The sequence below is a fragment of the Chrysochloris asiatica genome, unplaced genomic scaffold, assembly GCF_000296735.1.
Source record: "Chrysochloris asiatica unplaced genomic scaffold, ChrAsi1.0 scaffold00328, whole genome shotgun sequence".
Taxonomy (NCBI): domain Eukaryota; kingdom Metazoa; phylum Chordata; class Mammalia; order Afrosoricida; family Chrysochloridae; genus Chrysochloris; species Chrysochloris asiatica.
The window spans coordinates 311,118-321,375 of NW_006408846.1; the positions used below are offsets into that span (position 1 = coordinate 311,118).

General features: G+C 36.3%; 1 protein-coding gene across 1 annotated transcript in view; it reads right to left on the reverse strand.

The window, feature by feature from the left end:
- LOC102822806 (natural killer cells antigen CD94-like) overlaps positions 1-10,258 on the reverse strand; it is a 49,844-nt gene that overhangs the window by 39,266 nt on the left and 320 nt on the right. The gene's annotated exons all lie outside the window — the stretch shown is intronic.

The window sequence follows — 10,258 nt, forward strand, 5'->3', positions numbered from 1 at the left end:
GCAGCCCGATTCGTAACCACTACGCTACCAGAGCATATTGTTAGTAGTTGTTAAATCATTCCCTGCCTCATGGTGAACCCATGCATAAAAAACCTAAAATAATAGTGATGCATATCATTTTATGCTAATTACATTTTATTTAAGTCTGTGCTCTGAGAATTTGCAGAAACTGAGACATGTTAAGTTTTATAAAATACCTCAAATATCAGGTTATTTATAAATCAATTTTCTTGATGCTTTATATTTTCAAGACAAATTTTTTATCTACAGCAACACAAGTGGTCTATAATTTAGTTAATTTAGAATAATTATTATCATGAGATATAATACATATTGACACATTTCATCAACTTTTTTGAGGTAGAGAAATGAGCACGATTCAATAAAAGGTAACAGGTTATGTTATAGACAGTGTAGCGCTAATTTTTCCTGATGAAAACATTTAAGTAAGCTGTTGCTTGCCATTTTAATAGCTTTGCTTTCACAGTTAATCCCTTTCCCTTAACTGCCTAGGAAAATAAGTAGAAGATTGTATGTGTGTTTTTTTTGTTTTGTTTTGCAGCTTGTAAATAGAAAGAAAGTAAGTGTTTAAAACTTATTTAAGTATCTAACACTTTCATCTTTTGATCCTCTAAATTATCTGTGTGGAGTTTCTTTTTTTGTCTTGAATCTCATATTCTCAGTCTTTACTATCAGTGCAATTCTGTGAACTGTGAATTCCACTGTTCAGATCTTAGGATATTGGCCCTCCCAGTCTGCAAACAAATAAAATCAGAATGATCAGGCAATTCACAGATTATGAAAGAAAATAGAGCACCTTCTACCAGGTGATAAGTGATTCACTGCAGGAGTGCTTGAGTAAATAAAAATCTGATAAAAGCCTGGTTGGAAACATAGTCAAACATGAAATGAATCCCAACCCTACAGGCCCTATGACACAAATTTTTTTTTTTTTACCTTTGTCTATAACATCTTGTATTTTGAATAAAGTAATTGGTATGCTATCAGATTGCATGACTTACCTTTCTCTTTTTTTGCATATTCACTTACAGATAACAAATCATTCGCTTTTAGAATTAAGTGACATGTATTGAATGTGCCACTAAAGTTCACTCAGCTGTGAGGAAAGGTCAGAACATGAAGGTTTCAGGAACTTGGGAGAAAAAGTTATACTACAATATTTGATAAATAATCAGGGAATTCATCTCACCACATCTCAAATCAATGATGTTTGTGGGTAAAAACACTGGAGTATTATCACTAGGTTGTATAGTCATAAGCACCAGTTCTAAATGCAGTCATGAAAGAAGAGAATAATTTGTATATTCATAACATGTAACTTATTACAAAGTCTATTTCATATCTAACAACTTAATTCAAAGAGTTCAGTTTCATTTTTGTTGCCTTCTACAGCAAACTCTGGAATATCTAGTTTAAGAAAATACTGCCTAAGTTTTAATGTCTAACAAATAGACTGGAACGCTGAGAATCACAGAGAACCTAGATGTGGATCAAAATTTTGCTTCATTGGAAAGCATGTAGAACTCAGATGTATACCCAATTCACTCTTTTGGACCAGAATAATACCGCAGAGGAAGGAAAGACAGCTTCAGGGAGCCAGGAAAAAAGGATTTATAATAAAATTAAATTTGAGCATAAATTTTCAGGACAAGTAAGATTTAGAAATACACATATGAGGTCCTGTATTGTATGTAGAATAAGCACTGGGCCTCAAGGTCAGTTTGAACTGAACAGTTGGTGGTTCAAACTTATTCAGATTTCACCTATTTTATAAGCACTGATTTGCATAGATATACATACATATTTATACATGAAGAGCAGTGGTTTTATGCAATTTTATGGCATATAAGTTTGTAGAACTATCACTACATAATCAATACTGTATATTTTAGAAAATAACTACCACCAATTATTTTCTTACTCTGAATTTGTTACTGTGGTATAGAAAATGTATAGATTAAATGACTGTTTCTGTTCCTTTGAGCATGAGTTTTCATAATAATGAATTGATTTAGTGGGATAGATTCATAAACATGATAAATTTTAAATATGCCAATCCCAGTGTTTCATATGTACATAGTACATTTAATTGTTGTTAAGTGCCTTCTAATGGGTTCCAATACATAGCAACCCTGAATAGTGTTTCTAAGGAGTGGCTATTGGGTATGAATCACCAACCTTGTGGTTAGTAGTTCAGCGCTTATCCTTCAGTGCCACACCAGGACTATGTATATATTAAAAACCCTATACAGGGTCACTATATAACAAAGCCTAGCTCAGAAATTATTGCCACTATTTTACTGATATGTAAATATGTTAATAATCAGAAAATTTGAGTTATGAAAAATAAGGTCAGACAAGTATATCTAGCAGTTGGAAGTCATTGCAAATTTACTTCACCTGTGAATATTTTTGTTCTAGAATTAAAGATACAGTTAAATTTTGTCACTGCCAAAGGCTGGCTTGTGCTGCCTGTCCCACAGAGAAATCAATTACTGTGAGACAGGACTGTGGCAAAGTAAACATAATTTAATGTTTACTAGTATCCATGAGTTCTGGTATAACACTGTAGGATAAACACATGACTGCTAACCAAAAAGCTGATGGTTCAGATATACCAGTGGCTCCTGGGAAACCCTGTATAAGGTCACTGTGAGTCAGAACTGAGTCTATGACCCTTAACAACAGTATCCAGGAGGCAGAGGGACCTCATGTCTTCTAAAGACTCTGCTTCCCTGAGGGGAAGGGACAAGGGGGATCTATAATGATCTTAGTCAAGGGGCCCAAGAAATTTCAGGAACTTTATTGTTGCTTTGTCTCAGGTTGAGCTGACCACTCCAGACATGTTGTTTCAGACACATTTTGTTTCTTCAGTGGCAATTATTATGGGTTTTCACAGGTGATAAACTGTTGTCTTCTTTCACTTCCGCACTAGCTCTCAGAAAGGAGGTTAACTGCTGGCTAACCTACAGGGAGGTGTAAATAAGAGTTAACACTAATAGTCTTTTACTTGTGCAAAAAGAGTTATTTTGGTCAGCTGCTTCTGCAAGCAAGGCCTTTTACTTGTAGAGGGGAAAAAAAAAAAAAGTTGTTTTAACCAGCAGCAGCTTGCAATGGAAAAAAAGGTGGTTTTAACTAGCTGCAGCTTTAACGTCTTTTATTTGCAAATAAAACAGAATTGTTTTAATTAGTTACTAGCTCATCAGCCATTCCTCAGAAACCCTACACAGGGTTGCTCTAACTAAGTCAGAATCTACTGAGCCGCATTTAATAATAAAAAAAATTAACCTTGCCTTCAATTTGAGTGTTCAGGTTTTTATTGATCATTCAGTTCTACCTACTGAACTTTACTAAGAATTGGCAAGTATTGTACTGAAAGGGTCTCGCTTTGTATTTCTCCAAGGAGTATACATGACCACCTTGAAATTCTAATTTCAAGTGATGAACTACTTGTCATGTGAGACATGTTGATTGTCGGTTTACACAACACATAGCTATAAGTTTATTATCTCCAATATGTGAGCCAAAAATCTCTATATCTCTATTTTGGGATTTGAATACCAAGCTATCTGTATAAATATTGTATCATTTTGAAGTTTAATCTTTTAACCAAAAATAACAAATTTACTCTTGGCTATTGATCATAGAAATCTACCCCAATTTAAAAAGTACTGAGAACTATTTCCCACCAAAAGAAATTTGTGTTTTATTTTCATACATTGACATGTTTATGTATATGAAAGACAGTAGTCATAAGCAGTTTTATCATATAGGAGGGTGAGTCAAAAATTATCAACACTCTGGTTATAGAATTTATTTGAATCAACTTTTAGAAAAGTCAAGTACATCATTTTTTGACATAATCTCTTTTGCTTTTCAATATACTGTGTCCATCTGTGGACAAGTTTTTGTAAATGTTTTAGCCTGAACTGTGAGTCATGAAGGCACCATTGTCTTTAGTTCTTCATCAGAGGTGAATCTTTCGTCCTCAGAAATCTGATGGCGCAAGAACAGGACTATAGGGAAGACACTTTAACACCTCAAAATAAAGTTTTTGTGGACTGTGTGGGCAGAGACGTGTGGAAGTGTGTTGTCATGCAAGATCATAATGCCCTTGGATAGTAGTTCTCTGCATTTAATCCTAAATTTGGGCTTCAGCTCTTCAGTGAGCATCTCACTGTAATGAGCACTGTTGATTGTTGAACTGTTTTCCTGATAGTGTTCCAATACTTGCTCTTCAGAATCCCCCAAAACTGTAAGCATCAATTTTCCAGGTGATGGTTGACTTTTGAACATTTTCTTCGTCAGTGATTGAGGATGTTTCCATTTCATATGCTGCCATTTACTCTTCGGCTCCTAGTGATGAATCCATATCTCGTCACCAGTAACCATTTATTTTTAAGAAACTTTTCCCTTCTTTCGAGTATTGGTCAAACTTTTGATTGCAGATGTCCAAACACTTCTGTTTATGCTCTTCTGTGAGTGGTTTCAGTACCCATCTTGCACAAACTGTTTGAAACCCAAGTCTGTCATGGATTATCTCATAGGCAGAGCCATGGCTGATTTGCAAATGATATGCTTCATAGTCCACTGTCACCTGTCTATTCTACAGAATCATTTCATGTGCATGCTTAATGTTGTTTTCTGTCCTAGATGTGGACCTTGTGTGTTTTAATATAACCAGAATGTGGATAATTTTTTCAATCACCCTTGTAGATGTTGTTTTTATTAAGTGCCATGGACTCAGTTCTGACTCATAGTAACCCTGCAAAGGGTTTCCAAGGAGCAGTTCATGCCATTACCAATATTTGCCAAGATATCATCATTGTTTGGGGATCCTGCTCTGGCGTGTAGGATAAGCACTGGACTGCAAGGCCAGCACTTCAAATCACAAGCCACTACTCGGAAACCTATACATGAAAGAATATGAGCAAATTGTTAGAACCTCATGAAATAGTTGCAAAGAACTTGGCTGTAGCTGAAACTTGTCAACCTCTAATGGTTGGAAGCAGTTTCTCTGTGATGTGTTATTGAGTACTGTTTGGGATCTCATTTAAAATAACCAACCAACATTGCCAACTAGGTCACTTCTTGAAGTCCAAAGCCCACAAAGTTTTTAATAAGCATTAGTGAAATGGTATTGAACCTCTTTCTTCGGTAATTATATGTACATTGCAAAGCTCTATGATCTAGCATAAAGGAAAAGATATAAGAGAAGTAACAGGATTCTCTAAAAGCAGTGATGGTGGTGACGGTAATGGGTAGTTATGTGTTGTGGAGTTTGTTTGACTCATAGCGACCCTTTATAGGGTTCCTGAGGCTACAAATCTTTACAGGAGCCCAAAGTCTCATCTTTCTCCAAAGGAACTGCTGGTAGTTTCAAACTGCTGACCTTGAAGCTAGCAGTGCAACTCGTAACAACTGTGTTACTAGAGCTCCTTCTAAGAGCAGTAAGAAGCATTAAAAAAAGAAAGAAAGAAAGAAAGAAAGAAAATAGCTAATCTCTATTCAAATTTGAACAAGTGATCATTATTTTCTCTTCCACCTCAACCTGACATCTGAGATGTCAAAGTTTCAGTTACCCTATTGTATTTTGTTGTCAGATTTGTAAACATGAGTAGGTTTCATAGTCATATTTAAAGAGTCGTTTTCATCATCTGTAAAATGTAAATTGTCCAAAATATGTTGTAAGAATGCTTAAATATATAAACATACATTTAACATACCTAGTAGCTAACAAACACTCAGGAGCATTAGTAAAAATACATTACATACAAATTCACAGGAAGAAGTCATTCATAACAGTAAATGAGTCTGCAGACTACAATTTAATAGAAACTTTAGTAGAAATTTCTGGATTTTGAGATGATTCATTGCTGAGATCTTCAGAAATACTACTAAGAGTCTATTGAGACATCACATTTTGTCACGCATTATGTATTTGTTCCATATATACTGCGTGTGTAGTGACTAACACATCCACCCACAGTATAATACAGAATATTTCCAACCACAGAGTTACTGCTACTTGAAACAGAACTTAATACCTTAAATTAGTGATATGACCATAATATCTGGGAAGGGGGTGGATAGGTGTTAGGCAGAAGGAATGGCATTTCTGATAAAGAAGAGCAAGATGCTTCTGCCAAAGATACTGGGAGTTGAAGCAGTATACTTGACCAAGGAGCAGAAACTGTCGTTTGGGGAGAAGAGACCAAAAGTCAGGTTTGCAGCCTTGATGTGGGTGCCATTAACACTTTAACTGTCAGTATATGCGTCATTATCATCCGGACAAGTCTGGCCAAAGGAAACAGCACTAACTTTAGAATCATAACAGTATTTAGCCACTCAAAGAAAAAGACGGTGGGAAAAAGAGACCTAACACAAAGAAAAATAAACATGAGAGGCATAAATCATTGATTAATCTGAAAACACAACAGCGACATCAGAGATGAAATACTTGTTGTCTAGAAGATTCTTCTAATAGGGTATATGTTGCAGTTGTTGTGGGTGGACCAGTCAATTTTGACTTAAAAGGATCCTATTTATTGCTGTTGTTAAGTGCCATTGGTCAGTTCCGATCCATAGCAGCCCTGTATAGGGTTTCCAAGGAGCAGCTGGTGAGCTAGAATCACTACCCTTACGATTCAAACCGACTTTGCAGTCCAACGTATTAACCCATAGCAGCACACAAGGACTCTTAGAGGACACAATAGAACCCTATAGGACATGATAAAACTACTCCAAAGGGTTGGCAGAGCTGTAAACAACAGCCTATTTTTACAAAATATATTTTAGGAAAGAGTTGAGAATATTTTAACCATATACTGACATGAGAAATAAAAATTCCTAACACTTTATTTGAAATCCTGAAATCTAAATATCTATAAAACAAAATGATTTTATTAATTTGGGACTGAAGTAAAATGAATATAGTTTCTAAGTTTTGCATTTTGCTGTGGAAATATTAATGTGCTGGACTGTGTATTGAATCACTTATTCCACAGGACGTGTTCATTCTTACAGGTATAAGTACAGACATTGTTGTTGTACTAATGTGCTGTCAAGTCAGTTCCTACCCATAACAACCCTGTATAGCGTTTCTGAGGAGTGGCTGGTGGCCTTGAACCTTCGACCTTATGGTTCAAACTGACTTTAAAGTCTAGTGCATTAACCAAGAGCATCAAAACAAGACTCTATGTACATATTACAGTTCTAAAATTAAAATAAATCTGAATTTAAAATGCTTTTCTCCTCAAGGATTTTAGAAAAGAAATTTTGAAACTTCTATTAATACCTTTTTCATGGATGTTACAAATGATTAATGACTGCCTCTAACTTAAAGTCTGTTTATTTGAGTTTACCCAGAGACATCTTGGGAGGAAAACTTGGTGATCTACTTCCCCAAAATTAGCCATTATACAAGCTCTGGAACGCAGTTCTACTATGCAGTGTAGTGATTATTTAATGTCTCCTTTAACTATATTCTGTAAGCACCCACCAAATTATTTTACTTAATTGGTAAGAGAAGGTGGGAGAAGATGCTGATGGATTATATGATTCAGTTGTAAGTGGTTGTTAAAAGGGGCTAAGTGGGATTGGATATACCTATCAGGCTGGGTATTACATTAGCCATCTAAGAAATAGGAATAGGGGATGAGGGTGGGGCATTCACTGCCATCAAAGAAAAAAGCCAGGAGTGGAGCTTGTCCTTTGCACAGACAGATTCCTGCACATTGAATTTCCTCTACCCAGGTACCGAAAGCTATGACATACAAACAAAGGCAGAGGAGCAACAGCAGCAGAACCATGACACATCACATGGATAGAGGGGGTTTTCCAGCCCACAGAGAAACTAAAGCTGAGTGGTTTTTAGCAAGAGATTTCCTTGCAGAGCAGGTTGCATCCAGACACTAAATTGTGGGTGCTAGGTTTTCTACTATATTCGTGTATCAATTTGTCACATTGTGATGGCTTTTGTGTTGCTGTGATACAGGAAGTTATGCCACTAGGTATTTTAAATACAGCAGAATTATCCATGATGAAAAGGTTTTAGTGCAGCTTCCAGGCTAGAAGATGAAGAAGCAGACCACCTCTGAAGGGATAGTCACTGAAAATGTTCTGAGTAGCAGTGGAACATTGTCTGAAATAATGCCCAAATATGAGTCTCTCAGGAACTGCCTCTCTAAAGTAGAGTTAATCTTAATGATGTGAATGGATAAAAGCTTTCAGGATCTTCATTTGCCAACAGAGTATAACACAAAATGGAAGGAAACAGTTGCAAACATCCATTAATAATCAGAACTTGTAATTTATAAAGAATGAATTGAGGAAAATTAGAAGTTGTCAAAAATGAAATGGAACAGTTAAAGATTTGTATCTGGGAATTAGTGAGCTGAAATGGACTGGCATTAGCCATTTTGAATCAGATAAACATGGTTTACTATACATTTCATTCATCAAAAAGAGATTTTCAAGATCCATCTTGAAGCACAATGCTGTGTCTATGTTAGAATAATATCCATATACTTATAAGGAAGACTAGTTAATATCTCTATTATTCAAATTTACATACCAACCACTAAAGCTAATCGTGATGAAACTGAAGAATTCTACCAACTTTAACATGGGCTTCTGGTGTGGTACTGTAGGATAAATCGGGACTATTAAACAGAAGGTGGGCAGTTCAAACTCACCAGATGCTCCTTAGAAATCCTATACAGAGTCCCTATGAGCTTGAAATAACTCAGTGGAATATAACTACAAGAACAACAAAGTTTGAATATCATTATTCAGGGATATTATTGCTGATGTCAGATGGATCTTGGTTAAAAGCAGAGAATGTCAGAAAGAAGTTTATTTGTTCTTTATTGATTATGCAAAGGCATTGACTATATGAATAATAACAAACGATGCAAAACATTGTGAAGAATGGGTATTCCAGAACACTTCATTGTTCTTGAGGAACCTGTACATAGACCAAGAGGCAATCATTTAAACAGAACAAAACAATACTAGAAGGTATTAAATCAGGAAAGGTGTGCAGCAGGGTTAGATCCTTTCACCATACTTACTCAACCTGTATTTGAGTAAACAATTCATGAAGCTGATTATATGAATAAGACTGTGGCATCAGGATTGGAAGAAGCCTCACTGTTACTGTAAAGTGTTGTTAATAACAATATTGAACTGATTTCAATCCACAGTGAGCCTGAATAGGAGTTTAAAGGAATGACTGGTGGGTTTCAGCTGCAGATCCTGTGGTTAGTAGTCCAGTGACTCTCCTTCCGTGATACACCAGAACTGTGGCATGGTAGGATAGTCACTGCAATCTGCCAATGATAGAACATTACTTACGGAAAATAAAGAGGGCTTGAAATACTTACTGATAAAAATCAAAGACGAAAGTCTTCAATATGAATTGCACCTCAATGTAAAGAAAATGTATATCCTCAAAAGCTGGACCAATAATGAACATAATGATCAATAGAGAAAAGATTGTGGCTGTCAAAGACTTCATTTTGCTTGTATCCACAATCAACAATTATAGAAGCATCACTCAAGAAATCAAACAAGGAAGGCTACAAGATGGACTATGCAGTAAGCCTATACAGATCCTCCACAACAAAGATATGAAAGTCACAATGAAACAAATGCAGATGATAATCCTGGAACCCTGAGCTTCAGATGGAGGGCTAGAGAACTGGATTGAATGCTTCCTATGAGAGAAAGGTGAACAGATGTGGCAAAAAAAAAAGGAGACAGACTAGTGACCAGTGCTGGTTGACCAGTTGCAGGGTGGCCATCTTGAGTTTCTGTGAGTGGCTTCAGAGATAAGACAGCAATATGACATTATGCAGAAATAAATCAGTGCAGTGTGGAGATAAGATGTGGTTCTTTTCCTATTCCCCACACTCCTATGGTGGCCAGAGGTGTGGATGACTCCAATCCATATACACCCCCATTGAAGCTCCCACTCCTCCAGCAGTCTGAGCTACACAGAAGTGAGTACTACAGAGGTGAAACTATTCATGTTAACCCTGGCAACTGGATTCAGGTTGTTGGCAGAGATGGCCTTGGCCAGCCCTGGACTAGCCCAACTAGGGGAAGCAGTTGAACAGACATATGGAGGATATATATATATATATATATATTTGTTGTTGTTGTTGTTAAGTGCCATCGAGTCGGGTCCGACCCATAGCGACCCTGTACAGGGTTTCCGAGGGTGTAAATCTTT